At 41.1% G+C, this 13823-nt stretch overlaps 2 protein-coding genes across 4 annotated transcripts in view; one reads left to right on the forward strand and one right to left on the reverse strand.

Annotated features, from left to right (window-relative positions):
- SYN3 (synapsin III) overlaps nt 1-13823 on the reverse strand; it is a 199204-nt gene that overhangs the window by 93391 nt on the left and 91990 nt on the right. The window lies entirely within an intron of this gene.
- The window catches only part of TIMP3 (TIMP metallopeptidase inhibitor 3), a 38373-nt gene that overhangs the window by 1103 nt on the left and 23447 nt on the right, over nt 1-13823 (forward strand). The gene's annotated exons all lie outside the window — the stretch shown is intronic.

The raw sequence follows: 13823 nt of genomic DNA on the forward strand, positions 1-13823 counted from the left end.
CAGTAGGAAAGTGTCTGAAATTAATTAGTGGTGTCTTTTGAGTTAATACTGACACACGTCAACGTAACAGTAAATAAAGGCTGTCACTTCAGCAGTTGTGAGTGGGCTGCATGAGTGAAGTCTTCTTGCACCTTTATAGGCTTAGTAGTGAAGTGTAAAAGGGGTTGGGGGACTTTGCATTGCTGGTACCTACACAGTACTGATTCCTAGTAGAGCCTGCAAAGAAAGCCTTCTGGCAACTGATGTGGAAGTCAACTAGAAAATAATTCTCACAGCAGCAGAACACCCATTGCTATGAGCCCTGCCAGTGGCTCTTTCAGGTTAGCCAAGCTTACTGGCAAAAAAATCTCCCTCTTGCCTTTAACTCTTGTACAGAAACTGCAGTTATGCCTGGGTATTCATGTGTAGCTTATAGAGTGTATCAGCTCTTAAACGCTAAGAAAAACATTATATGTTAAAAGTGCTGGGAAGGCTACCGTTTGCTTCAGTGATGATACCCTGGAAAATGTTTATAAAATATACTTGTGAATTCTCCCAGGAAACTGCAGTATACAAAGTTCTGTTACTGTTTTCATAGCTTGGATCAATAAGCGTGCCACCAAAGCGGCAACTGCTGGAGAGATTGTCTTTTCTGTGAAAGTCAGGCTGGGAAACTGTATTTTCCACAGCTGGAGCTGATGACAGCATGTGGGCTTCATTAGATCCATTTTGGGCAAAGGTCTACTTTGTTGCTTTAATTAGGTTGCGTTATACTAGATTAAGGGTAGGTTTTTGTTTCAACTTATTAAAATGGTGTTAAATATGTAATGAGTACACACTAACAATATATTTTTGCTAAACACAAGTAACCAGAAGTGTGGTAAATTATGATGTTTCATCTTAAACTTCAAGATGCAAAGTTTTTTTTTTGTTTTCTACTCTGATTTCTGGTTGAGTTCAAAGTCATCACCTTCATCTCTTCTTTTTCTCTTCTGAACGCTTCATTATATCTCATGCCTTGGCTTTGCCCCGAGACACAGTAGTTCAAAAAGTTGATGTCAGTGGGGCTGTCATACCTTCAGACATCACGGCAAAGGAGGAGAAGGAAGAGGGGAAAGAGCAACTCATTCTAGTAGATGACTGAAATGCAAGTTTGGTTAAGACTACAGCTGTGTGATGGGTTGAAGCAAAAGTAAATGATTACATTTGCTAGAACTGTCTGGAAAACATGATGTTTCTGCAGGCTGATTTTTAGTAGATGCTGTCATGTCCCTCATGTGCTGAAAGGGCAAAAAGCATGCTAAAGCATTCTGGCTCTGGAGGAGTTAATTATCTCCATGGAAACTGATGGCAGTGTACTAATGCAGTGTTTAGACAGACTAAACTACACGCTGGGTTATAAAACACATTGTGGGGAAGAAGGGGACTTGGCAGCAAGTTTTTATCGCTCTTGAAACTCCTGACAAAATACCAGCTCAAAAGGGAGGAGTCAGTGCAGTAAGGGCTGGAGCAAAAGAGCTTTTTTAAAATAGCTCCTAAAACAATACAAGAAATTAACTAGCTAGGTGGCAGCCTAGGAGTGGCTTTTCATCTTCAGAAGCACTGGATTTTGAAGAAGGAGAAAACATTTAGGAGTGTAAGACAAATTCTTAGTGTTGGTCTTTCATGCCTAGCCAGTGAAGTCCTGCTCTCAAGTTTATTCTCTTCTCCTTTAATCTGATCTCACTGGACGTTTAATTTTTGATCTTGGTGTGGCTCCTTTCTGATATGACCTCCCAGCTCTGCAGTCATTAGAAGATTTTAATCTTTACAGAAACAGATGCACAAATAAACCATTAGAAAGAGGAGGATTTCAAAATGTACATCATTTGAAAGTGAAGGTTGTCTTCTAAAGGAAGCTTGGACTCCATACGCAACAATATCTTTTTATTATTAACGAAGAGGGGTGGGGGGGGAAGAGTAGCTACTGCCAGACTGGTCACAAAGGGTCTTTTTACTCAGTCTGAGCATTCCAGCATGATGAACAGAGCAAAAGCGAAGAGGTGTGTCTCATCTGGCTGTCTGAAGTCAATCAATAATAAAATTGCTGTTTTAACTCCTGGCTTGCTTTCTTTAACTGGATCAATAAGTGCCAGAACAGGCAGTACAATAATCAGACAAATAGCAAAACAAACAGCAACTGCTATGAGTTGCCATTTGAACTTTGCTTCCTCCACTCCCACCCCCTGCCTGCGACCCCTTCCAGATGTGAATATTTTTCTTTTATTTGAATTAAGAGACCTTTTGAAAGAACAGACACCAGGCATGCTTTGTTCCATTGTGACAAAGCTGTGACATTTCCAGCTGGACATAGCTGACATGAAAAGGGCTTGTTTGTCCTTTTTTTGCAGGAGCAGCAGGAACTTTTGAGCTGGCCCCCTCTCCCTCACCTCCCCTTTAAAAACAAAACAAAAACCCAAATAAACAAACAAAAAAAAAAAAAAGAGGAAAAATACATGAAATTACTGGACTTTTGTCAAACCAGTCTGCAAGTGATATGTACTTTGTCCACTCCACACCTATCTTGCTTTCATTTCGTGCATGTACTTCAGGAAAGAGCTATGGCACTGCTAGCTGTCTCTTTCCTAAGTTCAAAGGAGCTCAAAATAACACTCCCTTGTAGAGTTTGTGTTGGGGGAAGAAGTATCTATTTCAGTAAGGATGATGGTGGGTATTGCCCCTTGCTGTTCTAAATAACCTGACTCTTGGTGAGCTAGAGTTGGCAAGCTCTGGGGAAGTGAAGGTAAGCCAAGAAATCCTTGGTGCCAAGGAAGCCAGTCATTCCTCCATCCTGCTGTACCCATAGCACTAAGATCACAACACCTGCAGTGGCCTCCTTTGAGCTGAGAATGTGATACAAGAAGAGCAGAAAATAGCAGACAAAGAGGAAGCTCATGAATTTGTTTGGCCCAAAGTCTAAGCACCTAATTGAAAACCTGCCCTTTGTCTTTCACTGGTTTTCTTGAATTGATCATTCCACCTTCTCACTAGTTATGCATATCTCTTTTAGCTTACAACTTGATCATACATGAGATTTTGACATGCATTCTTTGCCTTGACATGAACTCTGTAGTGAGGTCACATTGGATGCTTTATCCTTTAAGGCAGACAAATAAGGTCTGCCAAATTAATTTTAAAGCTACAGTAAACCAGCTTCCATTAATTATTATGCCAATCTTTTTAGTTGAGATGAATTTGAAACAAATTTTTGGACTGCATGTCATAGTAATGGTTGCAAAAGCATTGTATCCACTTTGGAATCTGACTTTTATTGAGGAAGTAATGTGGTTTTGTTTTTAGACTGGACTTCCCTTTGAGGCATTTTAGAAGCAGGAAATCTGGGAAGTATCCTATAAATAAAAGGGTACTGTGAATTCCATTTTACATGGGAAGAAATTGGGGAGATTTGTTAAACTTTTAACTTCTAATGTCCATGGTAAAAGCTGTGGTGAAAGAGCATGTTCCTTGTGCCTGGTCATGTCTTCTGTCAGGAAGATGGCCGTTCTGAACTGAATTTCCCTACTTAATAGAAGTGGAAATAGAAGTTGCTTATTTATCAGTTTTGTTCGTTATTTGCAATTAAAGTGCACAGCAGAGAAGAGAGATCACCTTGTGGGATTTGGAATATGCCACTTCTCCAAATGTATGTATTAATAAAAAATATGGTGGAAAATACTGTTTGGAAGATGCAGTGCTGAATGTTGCATAAAGCTCCTTTGTTATCTTGCTACTGTTGCATATGCTTACCCCAGATTTCCTGAAGGAAGTAACTCCAGCAAGACCTCTGAGCCAGCAGGGAGCCAGATGTTCTAATCTTGAGCTTTAGAGCTGCTTGCTTTATGTAGACATTTCTTTTGTTCTCATTTTCACTGATTTTTCCACCTGTTCTTGAGAATTCTCTACCTGCCAACTGCTCTCTTAATGTTTCTGGGAAGAAGCAGGCTGAGGGGAACATAGTTACATACAGCCATATACACTAACAGCATTTTAAGTTTTCATTTGGGGTTGCGAAGGGCCTGCTTTGTTCATGTCTGTTTTTCAGGATGACCAGATTTGGTTGTTTTACCATAGGAGAGGTCTTTAGTGGACTCAGATTTTCCAAGGCACTAAATACAGTTAATCCTGACCTTTCAGAGTCTCTTAGATATGGCAACTAGATTGGCATCTGATGAAATGGATGTCTGTATTTATGCATGACCCACTGACAGTCATGGTGGGTGGGACTGAGACTCTTTAGTAGAAGCACTCAGTGAGTCACCTTGGTCTTAATACTTAAGCTATTAAGATGAACGCTTAAGTTTTTTAATGTCGTGATGTTGTCTGAAGTCATATTTCTTTTCCCTCACAGCTCCAGTACCTTGTAGTGCTCTTATGTAGCCCAACCAAGCAAGTATTACAGAAGAAAGGAGCCCATTTGGTCTGGGCAGGAGGTCTTGTCATTGAATGAAACTTCCTCTGGATGCTCTCTGGCAGCTCTTAAGAGCTAGTAAACCTGAGAGGACAGCTTGGTTTGAGTTGCCAGGGAAGGCCAAGGAAGGCTGTGCTTGCCAGTTCTGAACCAAATGAAACTGAGACTCATTTCAATCCTAATGATGTCTGCAGTGCATGTGGTTGAGTCTCCTTTTAATTATGAGGCTTGTGTTTGGTTTTTTTTTTTTTGATTCAGGATGAAGAGGGTTTTGCTCTGATGTACTACTTACATCTCTAGACTTTCAAAGTATGATTCTGTCTTTCATATGATGTTATAAATTGGAAGCGACTTAAATGATACTGTTGAAATGATAGAAGCATAAAAGATGAGAGGAAATTCGGCCTTCAAGTACCAATTCGTTAAGCAAGTGCAGAGTTCATTAAACTAAAAGGCCTACTGTACCTCAACTCAACCTCTTAAGAACCTCCACATGACACTTGAAATTTTGCTAGTGTAACTTTATTGGACTGTTACTGCTCTTTAAGTTAACTGCACCTTACATAGATTTCTCTGAGACAAGGTTGAACAAAGTACTAACTACATTTGCAACTATCTTGACTTTTCCTCAGCTTTGTGGCACTGAACACTCATTGCAAATCGAACTGAAGATCAACTTCCTCGATAACCATCTGTGTCTAAGTATTTGGGCGCAGAGAAGGGAGGCACACTGCTGGGACTATATTAAAACCCAGAGCTCTTCCTCTAGAGCAGGTAGCTGAAAGAGCATGCCAAAATTATCAGTGCTCTGCCCACCAGTGACCCTGCTACCAATGTTATTTGCCCAAAGTGGGCTAGGTCCTTATTTAAAGCTAGGGTTAAACTTTATTTGCTTTGGAATAACAGGCTGGTGCTGGGCCTGAGGTAAATTGGACCAAGGTGGGTTCAATGGATTTACACCCTCTTACATTAGATCTAAAATCTGTCCCAGTTAACAATATAGAACAGAAATATGGGACCAGCCTCATTAACTTGTGTAAAGCAGGTGGAGTCCCTCTGGTCTTAGCAGTATTTCACCATCTTTTATCAGAGTTGGATTTGACTTGATGGTTTCGGGTTTCTAAAAAGACTGTTACAAACACTAGAAAACTTAAAACTATTGTTAAAAAAAGTTAACCTTTTACTGTAATGTGAAGTAGTTCCCTTGAGTGACCAGAGTGAAGATTTAGTCCATTAACTGACAGTGTCTAATAGCATAAAAATGCAAGTAGTTTTACACAACCCTGATTATTTTATTTATTCAGTGCTGCTGCCAGCTAGAAAAGATTCTGGGAGTCTTTTGGAAACAAGATAGAAGTCTCTTGAGTTGTGTGCTGCTAAAATAAATGTTGACTATGAATAGTCCAAATTCCTGCTAGTGTTTATATAAGACCTTTCCAAAGGGCAACTTCAGCCCTTAGAAACAGTGTATACAGACAATAAAACTCAAGTTAAATAGCAGAGGCGTGCATATGCAAAAAATAACATCAACCCTCATCAAATACCTGCTATGGTTTGCTTCAGATGTAGAATCTCGTTTTTATTTTGGGAAGAAAGGAGGTGATTCTGGGTGTTTCTCCCAAGACTGCAATGCAGCAAGAACCAGCAGAAAGCTGTGCCTGGGGAAAATGTGAGGGAGGCCATTGTCAACTTGAGGATAAGGTCTTTGGGCAGTGCTAGTGGGGAACTAGTATTCTGAGTCTGTGGGCTCAGCTGTGAAAACTTAAGTCTTGTAACAAGTGGGGGAAGAAGATGATCACAGCAATTTAGTGGGAAACTTGTCATTGGAGAAGGTATTCAGGAACTGTAGAAGTGGTAAAGGCCCTTCAAAGGCTAGTCTTAGAATATGAGGAGAGGTTTACTGAAGAAGGAAAAGATGCTGTATGGAAGCATTGATAAACAGCTAGATATAAGTGGTTAGGCTAAGAAGAATCATCAGCTGTGACATGTGATAAGCCATACCATCTGAAACAATGGGGGGCATGCGTAAGGTGCATCTTATTCATCCAGGAAAGTGAATGGGTACTGTGGCTTCAGGGAACACATAAGTAGGAGAACCTGCATAAAACTGTATGATGTTCTACTGATTGATCTCTAACAGCCCGTAGAATGCTTATTTATGACATTAATCGAGGCTTAGGCTTGGGAAAAAACTGGCTGGGTGGACTGGCTATAGAGCACACGCACTTTACTCCATCTGGACACTAGCCAAGTTGTTGGCTTCCTTCATTCAGATGAATGCAAAATTCCTTCAAATAGCCCTTTAAGGAGTGCAGGTTGCATGTGTATGTGAGCAGGGCTTGGCCTCCTTTTATTTCTGCCAGGTGAGTTAAAGGTCGTTACATCTTCCTTAGTTACCCATCTTGTTGAAGTGTCATAGCACTGGAATCTTGCTGGTTCTTAAGAGGTTGGAACTAATTTATTGGGGAGGGAAAGAAAAGTATGTGAAAGGATCTAAGGGTGAAAAAAAGACCTCATAGATTTTTTTTCCCTTCTTAATTCCTTAAATTTGACATGAAAAGGCCCAGGTTTCTGCTGGGCCTGCATGATCACTGGTACTTCAGCAAAACAGTAATTGCACCAAATCTGCGGGATGCTTGCACAGATAGTAATGGTTACACCGGCTGCAACAGCGTTGCACATTATTACTTCTTGCTTCCTGGTGGTTCATTAAAAAAAAATACTAAAAAAATCCCACAACAGCACCTAGGAAACAGGAGTACTTTTGTTCTGAAGGGCTGTGTTCAAACCCAAGCTCCTGCTGGCCAGGACTGAAGGACATGAATTTTAACACCCTCATGCTGTATTGTAATTACAGTATGGGGACTTCAATATCTGTTTTCTTTTCTCCATTTTTCCCTCAGTATTGGGTGTTACTGCAGTGCAGCTTGCAGGGAGGCCTCCAGGCATTATGTTAATTATCTATAGAAGAGCACTGGAGCATCTGTTCAGACAACAGGTTCACTCTCTCATGCTCACTGAATACATGAACAAGCAAAGATCTTGATCCTCTGACTTGTAATCAGCCCTCTCAAATTTCTTGAATCAGTGGTGGATAGAAAGCTCTCCCCCTAGTGAGCAGGTTTTGTTGTTGGTCTCCAAACAGTTAAAATATAAGGAGAAAAAAATGTGCTTGCTTGTACCAAGACAGGAAAACCTCAAAATGGAAAACTTCCACTTGACTTTGAAAGACGGGAAATGGCTGGTGTTGGAAAGGCAGCAGGTAGAGGAAGAGAGAGCCAGAGGATATCTGTAGAGAGCCAGCTATTCTCCAGACACTTCTCCTTCAGCTCCAGGTTCTTTTTGGGGAAGGAGTTCCAGGATGGCCCCTCTGTTCCAAGCCCTTTATATGCTTTCCAAACACCCACCCCAGTTTCCTACTTCCTGCCTTTTCCTGCTATAAGTATCCCGCCTGCTTTTCATAGGTCCAGAGAAATGGACATTACAGATTAAAGGGGATTGAGGTGACACTGTGAAGCAGCCTTTAGAGCAGCTCTTTTGAAGTGCACAATTCCTCTGCTTTAACTTGTGAAGTGTGAGGTTGCTGGGTCCCCTGCTTTAAATTTCCCTGGGAAAATGGAGGGAATCCTTTAAGAATGAAACAGTCTCCCTGTTTATCATACCTCTGGTCTGGGATACATGGGCCTGTTTCCTAGTAAACAGTTTCCTCCAATAAATAATATACTACATATGGCGCAGAGCTAAAAACTGAAAAACCTCTGGTATTTGGGAGATGGGAGGGTGAGGAAAAGAGGTTTAAGAAGGAACTGGAGACACTAGTTGAGTGTGACACTGCAGGCAAAATTGCAATAATGAATACATTAAATGCACTGGTGATGAGGATCAGACCAAGAGGAAAAAGCCAGCAAAGTGACCCCTGAGGCACTTAAGTAGCCATCATGTACAGTACTTCAATAGCCACAAAACGCAGGGCTCTTCCCTTAGCATCCCGCAGGGCAAAAATCGCAGCCCAGAGAAGCGTGGGAAGACAAGAACGGCAGTTCCTGTGCAAGAGCCTCAGTATTGCTGAGGATTATGCTGGGGGAAAGGGCAGGATGAATTCTTAAGCCCTTTGTTTTACTTCTCTAAATATGAGGAGCAGCACCTGACCCTTGTTCTTATTTTCCTTTTTTTTTCCTTTTATTTTTTCCAAGGGGGTGGGGGATTAAGGATTTAGTTGGTTATTTAGAGGATCAAGATAAAAAGGAGACTTCAATAAGTCTGTTTCCATCTTCTCTACAGACAGTATATTTCAACAGAATTAAGCAGCTGTCCTGCTTTTCCCCCACTATGCAACAATTTGCAGCTTTACAGAGGCACAGAAATAGAGGAGTCTACAATATCAAACCGAATTCCTAGGTGGCATTTCAAGAGATCCCAAATTATAACAGGAAGGTTTTAATGGAATATTACCCATTCAGAAAGGACCTTGACTAGATGTGGCAAATAGCCAATGACCCTTAGAAGTATGTTGTCTTTAACACCTTTGCTTTGGAACAAGCACCCTGCAGCAGAACCTGAGATGGTTAGTCATATGCATCATCCAGCTAGGCTGGAGTTCCGATGCTGATGCTCCCCGAAGCCTGATGTGGGATAGTCTAACTTTCCTATAGCCCTGTTTTGTTTGCTGTCATCCTAATTCCTCATAGTTAGAGATTGATTCAAACCCTGCAGTTTTAAGTTCCTTCCAAAACTCTTTAAAGGAACTTGTTACTTTAACTTTAGAGACTTTTTTTTTTTAATCAGTAGCAATGTCTAATCTACCTCCCATGTGCAGCTATCTCTTGAATTTCCCAGTGTATTCTGGTTTGTTCTTCTTCGGTTTGTCTGGGAGGCCAACAGGATGGAAATCATGTATTTACTCATACCTTATTCTGAGGATTCTCCTGAGGCCAAATAATTACAGGACCATAAAGCTAGGACTAATAAATTCTTCTATTACAGAGCCCTGCATCCCTCTGTGTTGTGTGATTTAGTAGGACCCTGCTGGAATAGCACTGCCAGCTTGATCCTAGGGAGGCTTGTGCCTTCCTATAGTCTGTCACTTTGAGAAAATAGCGAACTAACTGAGGAGCAGGCCTTTACACACCTTTATTCCAATGCCATGTTTAAACTTGTTGAAGAAGTAATGTGGACTGAAAGAATTGTACAACACCTGTGTATTTGGCTGGATGGGAAACAAAGCTTTCACTAGTACCGGAAAGTTTTCAAGCCAATAGGTTCCTTCCTGTCAGTGCAAGATCTCATGTTTGTTTCTGAATGCCCTTCTCTCGTACCGATTTCCTCCAGTAATAATGGCTGTTGGAAGAGGTAGGGCAAAGGAAAGCACTGGGTCTTTCTTTCCCTCCTGTCTCAGAAACTGTTTTCCTGTTTGTCTTTTATGCAGTATGGCAGCTTGGGCCATTGACGTAAACTTTGTCCTTTTGTGCTGTTCAAAGCTCCCCTCTTCTGAATTTGACAACATTGCCTACATGCATCCTGACTAGGCTGGACAGGAGAGTGAGCAGAACAGGATCTTAGGGTGATAGTCGCCTTGGCACACTTGGGGGTTCATGTTTTTATTCAGGCTCCATATTTGTTCATCAAGCCATCATGAGGTCAGCACATGGCAGGGTTCCTTGCAGTGTATATATCTCAATATATATGTGGACCAAGGAAAGATTGACCAAAACTGTTATTGTGGTGGTGTTTTGAGGCAGCACCACCAGGTTCCACTATAGAAAAATATGGAAAAGGCAGGTTTTGTTCAAAAAATTACCCAGAGTCCTGAATGGGAGAGAAAAAAAATGGAGATGAGTTGTGAAAGAGGAGCTGCTTTAGCCCACTTGGATGTCCTTTGATGAAATCTATCAGAGCTCACAGCAGCCATCATCACTTGGGAAATCAGAATGAAAGTGCTGATGCATGTTGTTTCCCCACTGAATTTTGGACTGTATCTCTTTTTCCTCATGAGGCCATCCCCGCTATAGTTGCTGCAACAACTGTATTGTCATAAATGTATTTAAATTTAGTAATTTGGATAACGAGTGTATGCTGGAATCAACGGAGCTATAATGGTTAAAATAGTAATAAGAGGTAACCTTGTTTCTGTATTCCCAGAGAAATTTCCCTTGGCAAAGACCAAGCACTGAATGGAACTTACACACTTATGAGCTAGCTACATATTTGTCTGCCAATTTCATAGCAAAGGCAAGCAGAATCTGAGTTCCTTTTGCAGAAACTATGTTTTGGTGAAATTTCACTACGATGACAGTGGTTTCAGCCCCATTTTAGTTTTAGAATGTATTGCCAGCAAAGCTACAGCTGACAGGACCAGGCAATGCCAGTTTGCTTTCTGTAGAAGCGGTAATGCTTCAGCTATACAAGGTTGTATTTCTTCCCTGCCCTGTTTGGAAGGTGGCAGGGGAATCCTTACTTGTTGTGGTGCATTTTCAGTAAAATCCCTTGCCAGAAAATGTTCCAGCAAGCTGTGGCAATGAGAATGTAATCTGTGGCTGTCTTGCATAGTTGGATAGTTTGTTGGTTTTGTTTCTAAGCCAATTTGTGACTCTTTGAGGCTAGTGTGGCTTCAAAACTTATTAATAGCAGTCCTTGTCATTTTAGAGGTTTTATCTTTTCATTATTATTCACACATGCTCATTTCTGTATTTGCTAATATGCACTTGCAATTCCTCAGCTTCCTTGCTTGTGGAAGGAAACCATGCACTAATAGCCTGGTTTTGTTAACTGGGGTTCTGCTTATCCCACAGAATGTTAGAAGTGGACATGAAACTATACATTGGTAAGCCACACCTCTGATTTTTCTCAGAGAAAAAAAGCCGTGTAACTGTTCTTAGTTGAGATATTAAGTGTGAAATTAAGCAGTTCCAAGGGGATGAAAAACTGCTATTCAGACGGACTGTCTTTGTGCTTCTGTCTTCTCCACAGAGCTACAGCAGTTCAGTGTTCTTGAGTCAAAGTGTTTCCCTTGGGGTGGTGGAAAATCAGAGCGCAACAAGGCTGTTAAAAATCCAGGCTTAGACGTGTGCCTCGTGTGTGCGTGTGTGTACATCTTGCAGTTCAGTGATGACCCTGCTGACTTCTTGAACTTTTAATGACAATGCAGCTGTCTGTTCATGGTGCTAATTAACCCTAAAGCTGATTCCCCCCTCCCCATCGTTATCCATTCTGTGAATGAGATGTGAAAACAAGAAGTCGACTTTTCCCGTGCCCTTAGGGCTGTCTGAGCCTGGCAGCAGTGACCCTGCTTGAGTAGAACTGAAAGAGCTGCTGCGCAATGGCCCATGCTCCTTTTTTAATAGGTTATTAAAATTCCACCTTCTCTCCCTCCCTCCAGTCCTGTTACAGTTTGGAGCAATGGCACTTTGGGGAAAACAGCTGCAGGAATAACTTTTCTTTCGGCAAGGCAGAGACAGCTGTTCAGTTCGTAAGTCTGGGGATTCCACCACTACTTTTTTAGGGCCTGATCCTGCTCCAGTTAAAATCAGTGGAAAGATTCCCACTGGGTTCAACAGGCAGTTGAAGGAAACAGCTTCAGGAAGCAGCCTGCAATCAAACAATACTGCTTCAAAATGTTGGAAACAGCTAAAAAGGAAAAAGCGAGTAGGAAGGCATTTGTCATACAGTTGACTTGCTGACTTGCTTGCAGTCTCAAAGTACAAGTGCTCAGCAGGCCAGTGTTTTACTTGAGGAACAGGTTAAATTAGTGTGTTTGCGGTATCCTAAGCCACTTTTTAAAGATGGCTCTAGTATGTCTGTGTTCATTTACAGTCTGTGGTGTTGACAGACTTTTATTGGCACAGTAAGTTAAAGGACTGATCTCTGATGTTGAATGCTTAGTTCAGATACCCTTTGAGATCATAGGGAGTAATGGCTTACTTTTTGACGTTATGCCAGTTCTCAGCACCTGCAGCTCTCATTGGTTTGAATTTACTCACTGCTTCTGAAAAACGAGGGGAAAAATGGAATTTACTTTTGCTTCTGTCGTTAGAGCTTCTTGTTGTCACATCTGATTTATACAGTGAAAAAGAAGTCTAGAAACTTCCTGGAGAGGGTCAGAATTTCTGTTCCATAGAGAATTTTGAAATGCTGGAAATTTATCCAATCTGAAATGTGAGGGGAAATCTGAAAATACCAATCTTCTGCATGGAATCTTCTGGGAAAAGTGATTCTGACACATCTAAATCTAATGTTTGGAAGGCTTTATTCAAAATGTGCATTTTGAACAAAGATGTCATTTCACATCAACATTTAGACTTCAAGTGCAGTTGAAGCGAAATGCTGATTCAGGATGAAAATAGGTCTCAGTTTTTCTGAGAAGAAAAATAAAACCTAATTTTGATGCAGTTAATGCTCTCCTTAGAAATTTGTGACTTAAATAAAATTGTGTTTCCTGACAGGAAACAGTATTTTGTGAAACGTTTCTACCAGTGCTATCCCTGACAGTTTAACAGTAACAGCCTCTCCTTGTGGAAGTGCTGATTTTGATCTGGTTACACACTACCTCTCAAGCTGGGAGAGAATGCAGTTCACGAGTCCTCTGGGATTTATAGTTAGCTTTTTTGAATGCTGAGAATTCCATTTAAAACACAAATCCACATATCATTCACTTGCTCCAGTCCTTGGCAATGGGCAGTTCTCTTTGGCTTTGCTGTATTAATGAACTAACAAGTTTGTGGTTGTAGTACTGCTGCCACTGGACTGAGACAAGGTATTTCCCCTTGTGTTTCTGTTAGTTCCCTCTGTGTCAATATTTAAACATGCTTACACCTGTGTTCCAGGTGTGAGCTGAACTGGAGCCCTGAAAAGTTGTCTTTTGGGAGGGTGGTTCCTAACTTTTACAGAACAGTCCTGTTAAAGCAATGTCTCAGGAGACCTAGACAGGCAGGAAGCAGTCAGGTTTAGTATATACCCTGGATTACCCTTATCTGTAAACATTCAGCAGTGCAGTGTCCAGACAACTTCTGCGTCCCAAACAGTTAATGGGCTTAGAGCATTCAGAAATAGCCATCACTGTGCCAGGGCGGCTGTGAAATGGCTATCCAACCATACCTTGTGACCTCTTGTGTTTGTGTTTGTTTGTTTTTTTTTTCATAAAGTTACAAGGACACCTAAGAAGTCATACCAGAATGCAGGCTTACCTTCCCCAAACTGGAATTTTAGAGAAATTTTTGCTAAGAATACATGACAAAGCTCTCTAATAGCACAGGTGAGCTGACAGGTTCGCTTTAAGTAAATCTCTGTCAGATTCACATGGTCAGATTTAGAAATTACCATATAAACCCCACTAATTAGCAATTCTGACTAGGAATAAATTGGTTGGTCTTGGATTTATAAAAGTACCTGTTGTGCAAAAAAA

Source organism: Pezoporus wallicus, unplaced genomic scaffold (assembly GCF_028554395.1).
Source record: "Pezoporus wallicus isolate ANWC-B61680 ecotype Strahan unplaced genomic scaffold, APGP_CSIRO_Pwel_v1 contig_2871, whole genome shotgun sequence".
Taxonomy (NCBI): Eukaryota; Metazoa; Chordata; class Aves; order Psittaciformes; family Psittacidae; genus Pezoporus; species Pezoporus wallicus.